The following is a 15,197-nucleotide window of genomic DNA, read 5'->3' on the forward strand; positions in this document are numbered from 1 at the left end:
TCTTGATAGTCTAGTGTGCTTGTTTTGTCTTAGTACTTTTTGACTTCTTTCTTGTGCTTCAGTCCTAGTTCTTCTTTAGCATTGCTTTTCCTGTTATTTACACACAGCCCTGCAATCGATGTTATTTACAGGCAGCACTGTAAACTGATTAATTGCTTCTTAATTACTGCGTCATGAATCTGAACACTGTTTTATGTGTGAATTTTCCCTGAATTTAATGTTCTAAGAAGGGTTTTGCTTATGTCTGATCAGTACATTTTTCTGGGTATTAGTTTTAGCTTTCTTACCGTTACTGTATGGATTTAAATATCTGCCCCATCTGTACATTTTACTAGAGGAACATCTTCTCCACATAGAAATCTGTTGCCTTGTCACATTTTGTGGTACCACAGTCAAAGGTTTCTAACATGCTCTGTTAAAGCAAAATGGCAGGTATTTCAGTTTGAAAGTCATGCTTGTTCTTGCCCTGTAGAGCATACTGGCTGAAAGGTTTGTGTTTTGGCATTAAGATAAAAAATTTGATCCATAGAATTATTTGCCACCTTCCTGATACATGGTTAATGTTTTTGTTCTATAATTTTGAGTGTTAATAGAGAGTTGGAGGTGCAAAACTGAACAACCAATCTGTGTAGTGCATCAGTTGTGCAGTTAAGTAATTATAATTCTTTGTTTGCTTTCTGTAATCCTTGTGGAAATGTGAAACAACTGTACTTCTAGTTCAAGTTTCATGACATTAGAAAAAAAAAAGAATTAAAACTGGTATATCTGAGATGGCCATGGCTGGGGTCCAGCAGGAGATAGTAACTTTAGTAGGACTGCATTATAGAATCATAGAATCGATTGTGTTGGAAAAGACCTCTGAGATCATCAAATCCAACCCTTGGTCCAACTCCAGTCCATTTACTAGATCATGGCACTCAGTGCCACGTCCAATCTCAGTTTAGAAGAAGCCTGTCTCCTTTTTGCCTTCAGGTTAAAACATGGAGAAGATTAGCTAGTGTACTCAGCTGGCTGCTGTCTTGGACTGTCCTGTACCCCAGCCAAGTTCTCCTCAGATTCATCCATACTTAGCTCTCAAGTTTGCTCCCACATCCTGATTTGCTACATTTTTTTACACTGCGTGTTTCTTTGCCTCTGGGTTTGCTTTTGGAGTGACTGAGGTGGTAGAGATAATTCATCCCATGGGCTGTTCCTAGCATGGACAGCACTGTGCCAGGTTTGTCTGCATATCTCACCTCCCTCTCCATCCCAGCAGGTTTTGCACTTTTCCAACACCCCAGCTTCCCTCATGCCAGGATGCAAGGCATCTGCTCCTAAATTACCCCTATAAAGCACTGTTCTGTTGGGCTGCAGCACAGCACTTGGATCATTTCTGATAGTGTAGAACTGAAAATTTGCAGCAATACCCTTCCAAAATAGTGATAATTTCTTAAGATCACCATGGGGGCTGAGAAGAGATCATGGGTGAAATGTTAGGACAGTGTGTGATGCCTCTGTTGGGGAGAACAGAAGCAGCCCTGGGCAGTGTGATGGGGACCTCTGCTGCACCTCAGGGGCTCACCCCAACAGCTGATGGATTGGGTGGTGTAGATGTTGGATTCACCTATCTACAGAGGGAGCCCAGGAAGGATGTGGCTTTCTCGTGGTGAAGTTAAGCTTCATGCTAGCAGCCTAACTTTGCTGCCTTGTGGATTGTGTATCTGTCTGACAGATACTTGGATAAGGATTCTGGGCTGATTGATTTATGAGATAGCATGTGCTAGGAAATGTCTTGGTTATGCTTCTTGAGGGGCAGTCCTGTGGTGTAAGGGAGAGCACTCTGGACTCTGAATCCCAAGGACCTGAGTTCCAGTCTCAGTGGGACCGTCCCCTGGCCGTTCAATGCCTCCCTGCCATCCCATCCCATCAGATCTCGGATGCTCAGCAGGGTCAGCCCCGGTTAGTACCGGGTGCTGTGACAGTCCCGAGGACTTCCCTGTCACTGTCCAAGCTCACTCGGCCGTGGCAGATGGACCTCAGGACTTAAACGGTGGGGCCAGTTCTGTGCATGCTGTGCCTCACCTAAAAAATCCACTGTGCAGGCTGGAAGGGCACACCCACGTGGGGAGAGCCCTTCCCAAATCTGCGTTCGCCAAGTCTACCCCTACATACTTCTTGAGGGGAAAAAAGCACCCTTAAGATGCCTATTGTTTAGGTGTGGTGAGTGATTTTGGTATGAACAAGGACAGAATATTCTTTGTCACAGTGGGTCTCAAGAAATGAAACTCTTGAATCTGACTGCCAGTGGCATCTGAATGCAGTCTGGACCTGCAGGAAGTAAAAATTGCTTGAGGAGCTGGCTTCAGTTGTTAGCATTCTTGTTTCATGAAGCATCCTCTTGGGGAAGAAGTGGCAGTGCCATGTGGTGACCCAAGACACAGACTCCAGTTGGATTGAGCAGACAGGACAGAGTAGCCAAGCTGAAGAGCTATGCTGAGAGAGCTTGATTGTTTGTGGTGGCTTGAAGTAGCTGCTTCATTGAGCTTCTTATACCATAACTGTATCAAGTATTTTACAGACTTAACAGAAAAGTCAGGTTAGTTAAATGGATTGTATTAACAGGAGAAAGATACACATCACAGGGGTGTAAAAAGGGTAAATTTTACAGTAACAGTACTTGAATCTGAAGTTTCACTTTCAACGTTATTCTTATGTTCCCTTTTCACAGAACTGATCCACAGTTCAAATTCTGTTTCAAATAATAAAGATACTATGTTATAAGTAGTTAACCCTCTGCATTTTTTATAAGTTTTTAGTGGATTGGGGTGTTCTTTTCAGTTATTCCTACATTTATTACTTGCCCCCCACCCCCAAATTTCCTGTACTACTAACTAGCTTGTTTATTTGGATATATTCATTCAGAAACAATTTGTCCTTTTTGTGTCTTTCAGACTTTACTAAAACAAGAACTGGATACATATGCTGATTTTCATCTGTGAAAGTTGGAGTAAGGTAGTATAATTAGTGATTGCTATTTTAATGTGTGAGGAGCTGTGGACACTGAATGCAAGGGTTCAAATCTCCGTCATAAACTAGAGGCAGATAAATCTAAAGGAGCTTCAGCCTCAGAAGTAATGACATGCTGAAATTATTGTTTGTTCTGGTATCAGTGGCATGCTTTTGCCCTCTGTTTTGTACTGTGGGTAATTCCTTATAAGGGCCAGAGGTTTTATGTTCTTATTTAGGTGTGCTGTCCACACAAGCTCAGGTAGGTCAATGGCTTGTGACAGCATGATATGTTTGTATTTGAATAAGTGATGTGTTTCTGGAGGTCTGAGAAGTTTGAAGTACAACCCTTGCTGAAAGGCCAGTATTAGTCACTTCTTTCTATCATAGGAACAAACCAGTGGTTTGTTAATTTTCGTCCTCAAACGTATTGGGGAAGCAGAGATGAAAGAAGGCAGCTCTGCCTCTGTTGTCATGAATAGTGCTGTAGCACAGAGCAGTATCCTTCAGGATAGGAAGTGAACTGTGTTGGGGACTTCACAAACATTTGTTAAGTATTTACTTCTCCACAGTGAAAGAGCTTCTTTATGTGCTGTGGTGTGGCAGGGAGCAAAGGCTGGTTACATTACTATGCCCTGAGAGGGGGATCTATGTCCTGGCATGGTTCTATTAGCAGAATTGAGGAGACTCTTGCCCGCTTCTTTCCATGCAAAGTTCAGTCATAGGACTTCTCTTGCTTCCTGTGCACAGAACATCTGTATGTCAAGCTGACCAGCTGGTCCTGGGATCTCAGAGAATAAGAGAAGTTGGGGCACATGTGCTGATGATGTGTGGGATATGGCCTGAACTTCAAGGCAGTATGAATCAGACTAATAAAATGAGTCCTCTGGTAGAGGCAGAAGGTTTTGCTGGTCTGGGAATAGGAGGCAGTGGGAGGTGAAAAGGGATGCTCCTGGTCAGTGTGGTCATGTGCAGGAATTAAGGGTGAATCCTCACTATCTTATCTCTGATGTGGGGCGGTCCTGAGGTGTAAAGGAGAGCACTCTGGACTCTGAATCCCAAGGACCTGAGTTTGAGTCTCAGTGGGAACTGTCCCCTGGCAGTTCAATGCCTCCCTGCCATCCCATCCCATCAGATCTCGGATGCTCAGCAGGATCAGCCCCGGTTAGTATCGAGTGCTGTGACAGTCCCGAGGACTTCCCTGTCACTGTCCAAGCTCACTTGGCCATGGCAGATGGACCTGAGGACTTAAATGGTGGGGCCAGTTCTGTGCATGCTGTGCCTCACCTAAAAAATCCACTGTGCAGGCTGGAAGGGCACACCCACGTGGGCAGAGCCCTTCCCAAATCTTCGTTCGCGAAGTCTGGCCATACATACATCTCTGATGTAGTGCCCTCAGTGCCCTTTTACAGAGTTCAGGAAAGAATGAATGGTGAAGTGGAGTCAATGGTGCATGTTAGTGACTTCTCAGAGATGTTTTCCCCAGTTCCTGCTAATGGAAATTAGATCACATTCATTTGTAAGATCAAGCATGCAGAGTCAGCCAGTGATGCACTTTGTCCTGCAGCATCGCTTGTCTTACATCAGATGTGTATCTTAATGCTGATTGAGAATCAAGTACTGAGAAGTCTAGTGAGGTGTTCTGCCATGATTGTGCCTACATCTGAAATGAAAGCAAATGGTCAATACCATGGACTCGGTATTTAATTGGGACAGAATGGAAGAGAGTGCACACCTGGATGCTGTAGGGGCTTACGTGTAATTTTTTCCTTTCACCATCTTGAACTGTTCAGTGGAGAACAACTTGGGAATTGTGCATGCACTTACAGATCTTTCTCCATCCCAAGAAGGCAGGGATGAAGTTGCCAGCAGCTAATTAGCATTGCCAGACCCTGTAGTGAGCTTTATTGTGACTTAAAAGGAATTGCAGTGATACTAGACATTCATATCATCTTTCTTTCTTCTATTAATCATTCTCTACATTGGAAAAGATATGCCTGAGGCAATCCTGCATCTCCATCCAGTTCCGTGCTGCTTTTTGCTGAAGAAAGTAAAAAAGAATTGTCATTCTGCCCCAAGACAGCTATGACTTCTCCCCTGGGGGATCTGTCTCCACACTTTCAAAGAAATCCTTAACAATACAGGAAAAAAACAGCATTTGGGGCACCCCTACAGGGACAGCATACCATCCTAATTAAGTGTTTTTAAAATAAGGCCCTGGCTGTGCAACCCACTCCATATTTTATCAGATCTCACTACTTACTTGAAGCTTCGTGTTACAGTAGGTCTGGAGACAAAATAGGAGAGGAAAAAAAAAGGAATGCCACCCACCTCTCTTTGCCTACTTGCTTGGTATTTTGGTGCATATTTTCTTTCCAGTGATTTAGATTTAGTGCCTTCTTCATTTAGAGACAAACTCAGTGTTTCATATGTAAAGCTCCACCTAACTTTTTTTGATTGAGGCTCCTCTATGTGTGTATAAACCAGGTTTGACCTCCTTTTAAGTAACAGTCAAGGCTTTCTCTTCAGTCAGTTCTCTGAGTGACATCTCTAGAAGATGTGCCTTTACAGAGTACATACTGGTATAGGTAATGAATGGACAAGCTGCACAGGTGACTGACTAAAGACTGACTAAAGCACAGCAAGCTGCTTTATAATTGCTGTTGTTAGCTTTTATTGCAAGTTTGTTGTCTGCTTTTGCAGGTTTTTTTTGGGGGGGTTTCACCAAACCCAGCATTTGCTAGTTTGTTCCTTCCCCTCTCACTGTTCCCTTCTTGTTGATTTGTGAAATAGAAATACCGAGCAGGCCATGTGTGATTGTGCAGCTGTGTTAAATGTACAGAGATTCTGTTTCCTAGACCATAGTGTTTATCATCCTCTTGTTAGGGCTAGATGGATTCTTGCACCATGCTGGACTGGTGTGTGTAATTGCAGTAACTGCATGTGCAGTTAGTGCATAATGTGTGACACTTGGCCTTTCTGTAATGCTCTGTATTCCATTAGAGGGTTGTCAGAGTGCTCATTCTGGTCTACAGAGTTAACCATGACTTTAGCAGTGAGGGCAGAGATGAAGGACTGAGAGTGAATAATATGTTAAATAAAGGCATAATGAGATTGAGTAGAGCCTGAATGCAGGCAGAGAGGCAGAGAGAAGGGTAATAGGACATGATGATACATAGCTGATGAGAACAGCTGTAGAAAGCACAGGCTCAGGGAGAAGGCAGAGGCAGAATTTCAAAGGTTTTAAGTGTTTAGAGACTAAGTGATCTGTGGGGTATTACTTTGGATTTTACTATGATGTTCGTCTCTTTTTTCAAATATGTAACCTACATTATGTTCTGTGCAAATGCAAAAACAAATTAAGGGTTTTCTGGAACTAAATGCTACTTTTACATTAAGCCCTTTAAAGTGTTTGAAATTTTACCTTGTCCAAACTTGCATACAATTCAACAACATATTAATTTTACTCCTGTGTTTGTATTGTAATTATAGAGCTGTTAACAGTGTTTAAATTACAAAATGTGCAGCACCTAATTGTTAATAATCTCAGCTTGTCCTTGGGAGATACATAGATGAACTACCAAAGAATCATAATGAGGATTTCAGTAATAATTGTTTCACTAAAACATACTGAGAGGATTAACACTGAATTGAACCATCTAAACCAACCCTCAGAACCAGCTGCCTACCATGCTACTTTCATTCTTGGAAACTTTCCCACTTCCATTGGTATTTTTCATACAGCTAGGAAGATGATATAAAGTGACCATGTGGATCCCCAAATACAGACTTCCACACATCACAAGGTCTGGACTGTGCAGTACAAACACTTGCAAACTCTCTGTATAATCTCCAGGGCTGGTTGGACTGCAATAGCCTGAAGCGCTCTAATAAAAGACAAAAATCTGCAGTGTAGTGGGCCTCAGACTGAGGCATTGCTAGCATGCAGTCCCTGCAGAACAAATACAAGAAAAGGCTTCTGGTTATTTTTAGCTTTAGTGCATGATTTTTTTTTAACTTTGTGGAAGGCAGGGTGAATTTTAGAATACATATATTTAATCTGAAGTCAGACATCTTAATAGAAGTCCTTTTTAGACACTGAGCACCTGCAGCCCTGGGTGAAGTCAGGAGCAATGGTCGGTGACCCTGAGTCTCCCAAAAAGTCAGGTCATTCTTCAAGTCTACACCAGGAGAAATATTTTTTTTGCTTTCTTCTGTACAACTGAAGCTTATAGTTATGCACATGCTTATGCACTGCCCCTGGGCTGAGTTGCCTCGCTGAACCAGAATTTGTTAAATCCTAGAATATCCTGAGTGGGAAGGGACCCACAAGGATCGAGTCCAACTCCTGGCCCTGCACAGGACAACCCCAAGAATCACATTGTGAGTCTCAGAGTGTTGTCCAAGTGCTTCTTGGACTCTGTCAGTGTCTGCTGTGACCACTTCCCTGGGGAGCCTGTTCAGTGCCTGACCACCCTCTGGATGAGGAGCTTTTTCCTAATATCCAATCTAAACCTTCCTTGGCACCGCTTCAGGCCATTCTCTCGGGTCCTGTCACCGGCCACAGAGAGAAGAGGTCAGTGCCTGCCTGCCCTTCCACCCTTTCATGTGGAGCCCCCTAACTGTTAATTTGGGCATAGCTCTAGTAGAAGGTTTTAGCCATGATACTGAGAGGGAATCTGAACTGCTCTCCTGTTCTGAACATTGGGTTGCTTTTGAACATTGTGGCAGAAGCTTTCAGGAAGTCTTGGGTGTTTTACTCATCATTTCACATAGCTTTTTATATTCTGGGAAGAAGCATCCAGTTTTCGCATCCCTCATATTTTAAAATCAATCAGACTTTCTGGCTGTCAGAGTGACTTTTAAAGTTGCTCTATTGGGAGTTCCCAAATTGGAATTTTCCTAAAGGTACCTTTTTTAATGCATAATTAAAATATGCATCTATTACTAAGATTTTTTAGAGGATTTTTATTACTTGATACTATTGAATGTTATATATATGGCAAATGTGATCTAGGTAACTTTAGGCTTCTTAATTTGACCCTAATAACCTTAGAAAAAAATTTGAAGGAATGAATAATTAAAGACATGAGAGTTAAGTGGAGGAAGGATGAAACGTGATCTATTTTGCTAAGACAGGTCATGTCAGACTGACCTAGTATCTTTTTTTAATAAGAAAGTAGGTTTTCTGGAAAAAGAAATGTGCTAGATCTGGTCTCTCTGGATTCTACTGAACCATTTAACATAGCGCTGCATCAAAATCACTGTTCAAGGTGGAGGAAAATTAGGTTGGTGTAAAAACTGTAAATACACACAAAGAACTGGCACACGATAGACAGCAGGAGGTAGATATATGCAATTAATTATTCTTTGGGAGTTGACTTGTTTAGTTTTGTGGAGGCATTTTTGGTTTGGGGTTTTTTTTCTGGAGTTGATATAATGTCATGCTGTATTCAGAACAGGCTGTTGAAACTTGCTGATGGGAGGAGGACATTAATTTCCAGTATGCAGTTTTAGATGGATGGCTATACAATCAATTTTACAATTAGGTAATACTAAAGGGATGAAATTCAACCCAGAAAAGTGTCAGGCCACACATTGCCATGAATTCACTTCCCAAGTTTAACCTTGGTTTCAAAATTAGCAGTCTAAGCTCTTATGTAATCAGTGGAAAAGAGGCAGATTTTTAATTGGGCACCCAGCTTGTGCTTGACTGTTACCAGAGCCTGGGGTGCCTGACTGTGGCATCAGTGCTGAATGCCTGGAACTGAATGGTACTTCCTCAGCTTAGGATGTAATGCAACAACTTTTCCTAGGGAGTTCTGCTGTGGAAGACTTTGAAGGAGAAAGGCCTGTGTGAGGGTAAGTGGGTTCAAGTTTGTCTCTGGTCTGTCAGTTTGACACCATCATGAAAACGATGGATTGAGTACAGGTGAGTGTCAGGAAAGGTATTTCCAGGTGAGGGAGGGCATCTCAGCTGGAACATCTAGGCTGGGACCTGATCTGGAAAAAGTGTGCAACACTTCTTGTAGTATCTGAGAAACTTCACCTCAGTATGTGACAGTGGCAGAGAAAACTGAAAGAGTAGATTTACATTAGATATGAGGAAGAAATTTTTTACTCTGAGGGTGGTGAGACACTGGAACCAGTTGCTCAGAGAAGTTGTGGGTGCCCCATCCTTGAAAATGTCCAAGGCCAGGTTGGATGGGGCTCTGAGCAACCTGGTCTAATGGAAGGTGTCCCTGCCCATGGCTGGAGGGTTGTAGTTCTGTGGTTCTATGAAACACTGCAGGGATAATCAAAGGGACTGATTGTTACAAGAGAAATCTGAGGCAGCTGTGTTGGATACGTCAGGAAGACTTCCAAAATGGGAAGTGTAATTGCTGCCTTTGGAGTCCTGGGGAGCTTTGAAATGTGGCTGCTCTCAGCTGGGTGATAGATAACAAGCAGCATGTCTGCAGCCCATCAGAGGACTAATGAAGGCTTATGTGCGACCGTGTAGTATTGTGCTAAGATTATTATACCAAATCAGGAGTGTCCAGTCATGTGATTTAGGGTGATGTGTGACACTTCTTAGTGACTGCAGTTTCTGTGTGCACCTAGCATGTGGATAAAATATTTAGCCAACATAGAAATGCATAGTGATAATTGCATAATATGTGACGGTAGCCAGTAGAAAAAAATGCTTGATGTACAGTTAAGGATGAGCTTAAAGATTTATGAGGGGCAATGATTGCTTGGATTCTTTGAACTTAGGCTGTTTGGCAGCTTGTGCTTTTTGATCACTCCTGTAGAGTGTGATACTTGCTGTCTGCTGTATTGGCCTGCTGTTTCCCTGCATTGCACAGGGAAAGCTGTGTGATAAATCAGGCTTTGAGTGAATGTGTAGGGCTGGACAAAGGCATGTTAAGTTCAGCCTGTGACAAAGATACATTTAGAAGCTGACTGCAGGACAGCAAACTCATGACCACTGAGAGAAAAGCTTGCTCTGAAGTGAAAATTGTGGTCATAGACTCCTGATGTGCCTGTAGTGCCTGTAGTGACAAATGACGGGTGCAGCACTTACAGTCAGTGACAGCCCTTGCCCCAGATACCTCCTTCGTTTGACAAGTGCTGAAACTTGTAACTCTGTGTTAGTGAAGAGCTGCCCTTTGAGTGCTGATTTGTCCCAACAACAGGTTTGAAAAGGAGCTGAATCCTTTGAGCAAGGGTGAGTAATGTGCTTTCTGCTTTCTTGCAAATCTTGAGTTGCTCTGAGTGGCTTCATCAACTATTAAGATATTGATCAGGTTGATCTTTACCAGAAATTGTCATAAAAGAGCAGGAGGAACATGCCACTGCAAGAAACCTTTTTAATGTACTTCTGGCAGCACTGTGTTTAGTTCTTTAGTTATTGGTGTATTAATAAGTGCTCAGCCTGTGTTTCTGAGGTTTTTAATTGCCCAGAAGAATAACAGGAGAGTAGTATGGCTTCTTTCTTTCTTTTTTTTCCCCTGCTTCCTGATTAATTATTGTATAGTAGTGCTAAGTTGTTATTGTCCTGTGGTAAAAACAATTGTATGATGATCTCACAGTCCTTACTTGGAAAGTTGCCACGGTAAAGAAAAACCACTATTTATGGACTGAATTGTCAATAGTTGGGAAGGGGGCTGTTCTGATGGAAAGAGAGTGCTTTGAATGACAGTCCATGAGGAGGGATGACGAGGAAGGGAGGACTGAGAAGATAAGTGTGAAAATGTGTGAGGGCCTTTTCAGGTTTATTTTTTATTAGAGTCATGGGCAACCCCCTTTGATTTAGAATCTGTCCCAGTTTAGGCATGGCTTTTTTTCTGTATTCTAGGTTTTATTTAGCCCCAAGTCATGTTTTTCTGGCTAGTAAACTGGGGTTTTAATTTGAAAATTTGTGTAAGTCTCTTCCCTAGAGACAACACTTGGAGCATTGCAGTCCTGCATAGCTGTCATTTATAATGATGCCCAGAAAAGCCATAAGAACATCATTTGAAGGCATTGCTGGAGATCATAAGGTCTGAGGGATTTCCACCTCTAAATTTCAGGAAAAATGTCACAGTCCTCTTGGGGAAGAAAAAGAAATAGAGGAATTTCTAGCAAACCTTTGTTTCAGAGATTCCTTGTGTGTGTGTATGGGGCAGGCGTACGGGGGGTTGGTGGAGGGTGAAATCAGCACATTCTGCTGCTGTAGATCATTACTAAACATGAGATGTTGGAATGCAAATGTTTCATAGTCTCTTAAGATAGCTGTGTGAAAGTCAGAAAAAATCACCTTCTGAAGACTCCTATCCCTCCCTACTCAGTTCTATCTAGTTGCCTCTTTGGCTTAGCTTCAGTACAGTTTAGTGAAGTGAATCCCATCCAAAGAGTGTGCCTTGCTTAACCTTTTCATAGCCTGGTGTTTAGTCAAGGTAAACACTGTCCTCAAGGTTTGTTCACACAGTTTCTTAAACAGTAATAAAAAACTCAAGTATTTTTGTACAATAAATTAGGATCTATGTGAACTCTATCTTGTGTGCAGTACAAGAGAGAAGGTTGTTCCAACTTACTTACATATTCTGTCATAATAATTCTAACAGTATGTTTCTGTTTGGAGGAATATATGCTATAAAAATAAAGGTAAATGGAACCCAAGGTATTTTGGAGGTTTGTAGGTAAGCATGACAGAGATAATTTATTCTTTAAATGTGTTTATGTTGATTTTGCTTTGAAACAAAACTATATCTATTGAAGAATATATATGTTCAAGATGTTTCTGTAATTTCCATGTTAAAAAAGCACAATACTTACTGTAGTTCCTGCTAAATTTTAACCCCAGAAATGTTTAGAACACAAAGATAGTCTGAAAGATGTATTGTGACCCAGGCCCTTATGAAACCTTACTCTCTTGGAAAACAACTTAAAAATAAACTGTCTGAAATTGCACTTTGTTGACTTTTGCCCATTTTAACGTGAGTAAACAAAGAAAAAGAATAAAAAAGTGCTGCTCTGCTTTTAACACCAAGCTATTTTTAATGGACTTTTGAACATTGATCTGGTGCTTCTAAATGGAGGCATTTTCACTGTGGTTGTGCATGGTCACGTTGGGGAATTTCCTTTAGTCAGGATCTGCTGTAATTTGTGATAAGGTGTTTTTTTGAGCTGTCCCAGGGAGCAGATAAATATTGTCAAACATCCGAAGTGGAGGTGTAGAGAAAAACAGTTACACGGAGGAAACTCCAGCTGTGTAAATCTACAGGTTTGGTACAGCGTCCTGGAAGCTTCTTGGCACAGAGGGATTGATGGGCCAAGGCCAACTGTGTGAGGTTCAACAAGGTGAAGTGCTGGGTCCTGCACTTGGATCACAACAACTCCATGCAGAGCTATGGGTGTGGGGAAGAGTGGCTGGAAAGCTGCCCAGCGGAAAGGACCTGGCAGTGCTGGTGGGCAGCAGCTGAATGTGAGCCAGCAGAGTGCCCACGTGGGCAAGAAGGCCAATGGCATCCTGGTCTGTGCCAGAAATAGTGTGGCCAGAAGGACCAGGGCACTGATTGTCCCTCTCTACTTTGGATTGGCTGGGCTGCACCTCAAAATCCTGTTTTAGGGTTTGGGCCCCTCAATCCAAGGAAAGACATCATGGTGCTGGAGTGCGTCCAGAGAAGGGCAGCAGAGCTGGTGAAGAGTTTGGAGTACAAGTGCTTCCTTGAAAAGTGCCTCCTTGAGGAGTGGCTGAGAGAGGTGGGGTTGTTTAGCCTGGAGGAAAGGATGCTCAGGGGGTACCTTCTTATTGTCCACAACCACCTGGAAGGAGGTGTAGCCAGGTGGCAGTCAATCTCTTCTCCCGGGCAACCAGTGATGGGACAAGAGGACAAAGCCTGAAGCTGTGCCAGGGGAGATTTGAATTGGATATTAGTAAAATATTCATACTGGAAGGGTTGTCAATCACTGGAACAGGCTACCCAGGGAAGTAGCTGGTTCACCATCCCTTGGGGTATTCAAAAGATGTGTAGGTGTGGCCCTTGGGGACATGGTCTAGTGGTGGACTTGGCAGTGCTAGGTTAATGGTTGAACTCAATGATCTTGGTGGTCTTTTCCAACCTATTCCAATAACTCCATAATTTTCACTGCTTCATTAGGGATTTTTGTTCCAGAAACTTGTAGATCTCCACCTTGAGGTTTTTTTCTTGTTATTCAGGTGGCACTTTACATTTGTTAATGCCATCTCATAAGGTGACCCAGACTCCATTTAATAAGCATGACAGGTCTCTTAGTGTTCAGTGAAGACTGTTAGCAGCAGGTGAACAAGACCAGACTTTAGAAGGTAAACCTTAAGGCATCAGCTATGGTTTTTATGGGTGGTGGGAGGGAGAGCAGCCAAGGTGAGCTACCTTTGATTTTTCTTTTTAAAGAGTTTTCATTTTGTTTTGAGGTACAGAGTAAAGATTTTTATTCTTCAGTCTAGAGAGAGGGGAATGCTTTACCTTAGCTAAACTGGCACAAAAACTAAAGGAAAACACTCCTGAAATGTTTTTCAACAGATGGATTTCTTAAGTAACTGGGACGCTCCATGTATTCTGTTGGGGGTTTTTTAATGCACGAGCCCAGGTTAACACCAGAACTCTGTGATTCCACTATGAACAATTAGTAACCTTTAGAAAAGGAAAAAAATTAATACTTTCCTTATAGAAATAAAGTAACACCTTTAGGAAGGAAAACTGGTAAAAACCAAATTTGAAAGCATGTCAAATTAGTGATTGAAATGTCATGGTAATAATCTGTTGAAAATGGGAATACAGAAAAGATGGTAAAGAATCAGATTCCATTCTGTTTGACTCAGCACCATATTCTGCAGCAAAAGCCTCCTCCTATCCACTGTTACTGGGAAAGAAATTTTTTGCTTTCTAATTGTGTATATATATAAATAGTTTAGTTTGGTTCTCTGACATTTTTTCATGATCTTTTTGGAACATTTTAGCAGAAGAGCTATGAGTATTTTCACATGCCAGTCTAGAAAGGTTTCAGCTTGGCACAGAATTCCAGTTATTTATCAGTATTGTAATTTTGATGTTTCCCTTTTTAGTGAAACAAAAAAGTTATTGCTGTTTTTATTTGCTACTGTTTTGTAGTTCATAGGCTGTAGAAACTAGAAACTAGGTAAAAAAAGAAATTAGAGTAGGGAGATTTAACATTTTTAGCAGAGATAATATAAAATATTCTAGGTCAGCTGTTGCACTCAAACAGATGAGCTCTTTGCTGCTTTGCATACTTAAATGACTATTGAAGACAAATTCTGGAAAAAAGTCTTTTATAAACATTTCAGACCAGTGGCACTTACAGTAGCTTGAAAAGTAGCATTTAGTTTCTGAATTACAAACTTTAATATTTTCTGGTTTATTTCCCTAGTATTTCTCAATGAATCAGCTTTGAAAACCATACACTATAACAAGAAAAGTCTTTTCTATTTTGAATTCACAGTATGACAAACCAGCATTGTTTTGTGTGGTGCCTGTTGGTGCATTTTATCCTCAAACAATGGGTTATATGTGTTTACCCATTTGCTTTGATGGGTTAAGTAATAGTTGCAAAGTCACTCCTTCAACACAAAGTCTTTTATTTCTTTGAGAATGAAAGCTGGGAGAGCAATGCTTTCAGATAGTATTTGACATGGCAGAAGACAAAAAAGAGAAAGTTCTTGAGGACTGATTTTTCAAGAAGGCACTGCTGGGAGCAAAAGTCATTTGGAGACGGCAGTGGTTATAGGCACCCATGGACAAAACAGATACCCAGAACACTGAGAATGAGTGGTCTTGATTTTATTTTGCCATTTGTGTTTGTTGATATTTATTCAGCTTTATGGAGCTGTACTTGGCCGAGCTCCAGAGAGCTTGTCTGTAATGGGGGGCTTGGATATCTTGCTATACAGTGAAGGGCAGAGCCAAGTGCAGGCAAAAATTTCTCATGGTTTTTCTTCAAACCTTAAAGCAGTTCGTAATTTTCCCAGCACAGCTCCAGTCACCTTGTGGATTTTGTTTAAAAACTGTCTTTTTTTCCCTTCCCCAGGAGCACCAGTAAGTACCAATAAGTGCTGGACATCTATTACAAAACATCTTTCATTAGACTAGACAAAATCAATACACTAAATAGCAGCCTTAAAGAAGGAAGGGTCTCTTCTATGTCCAGATACATCCCTCACTACAGAGATGGCACTGGCATATTGTAACTTT

The 15,197-nt window shown here is 41.7% G+C and overlaps 1 protein-coding gene across 19 annotated transcripts in view; it reads left to right on the forward strand.

Moving 5' to 3' along the window:
* INPP4A (inositol polyphosphate-4-phosphatase type I A) overlaps positions 1-15,197 on the forward strand; it is a 135,207-nt gene that overhangs the window by 53,259 nt on the left and 66,751 nt on the right. For 15 of the 19 annotated variants that reach the window (XM_071582211.1, XM_071547561.1, XM_071582220.1 and 12 more), the window contains one exon: positions 2,931-2,991. The exons of the other annotated variants lie outside the window; for them this stretch is intronic. The gene's annotated coding sequence lies outside the window, so the exon portion shown is untranslated. The remainder of the gene's footprint in view (positions 1-2,930; positions 2,992-15,197) is intronic. 19 annotated transcript variants of the gene reach the window in all.

This window comes from Pithys albifrons, chromosome 1 (assembly GCF_047495875.1).
Source record: "Pithys albifrons albifrons isolate INPA30051 chromosome 1, PitAlb_v1, whole genome shotgun sequence".
NCBI classification, from domain to species: domain Eukaryota; kingdom Metazoa; phylum Chordata; class Aves; order Passeriformes; family Thamnophilidae; genus Pithys; species Pithys albifrons.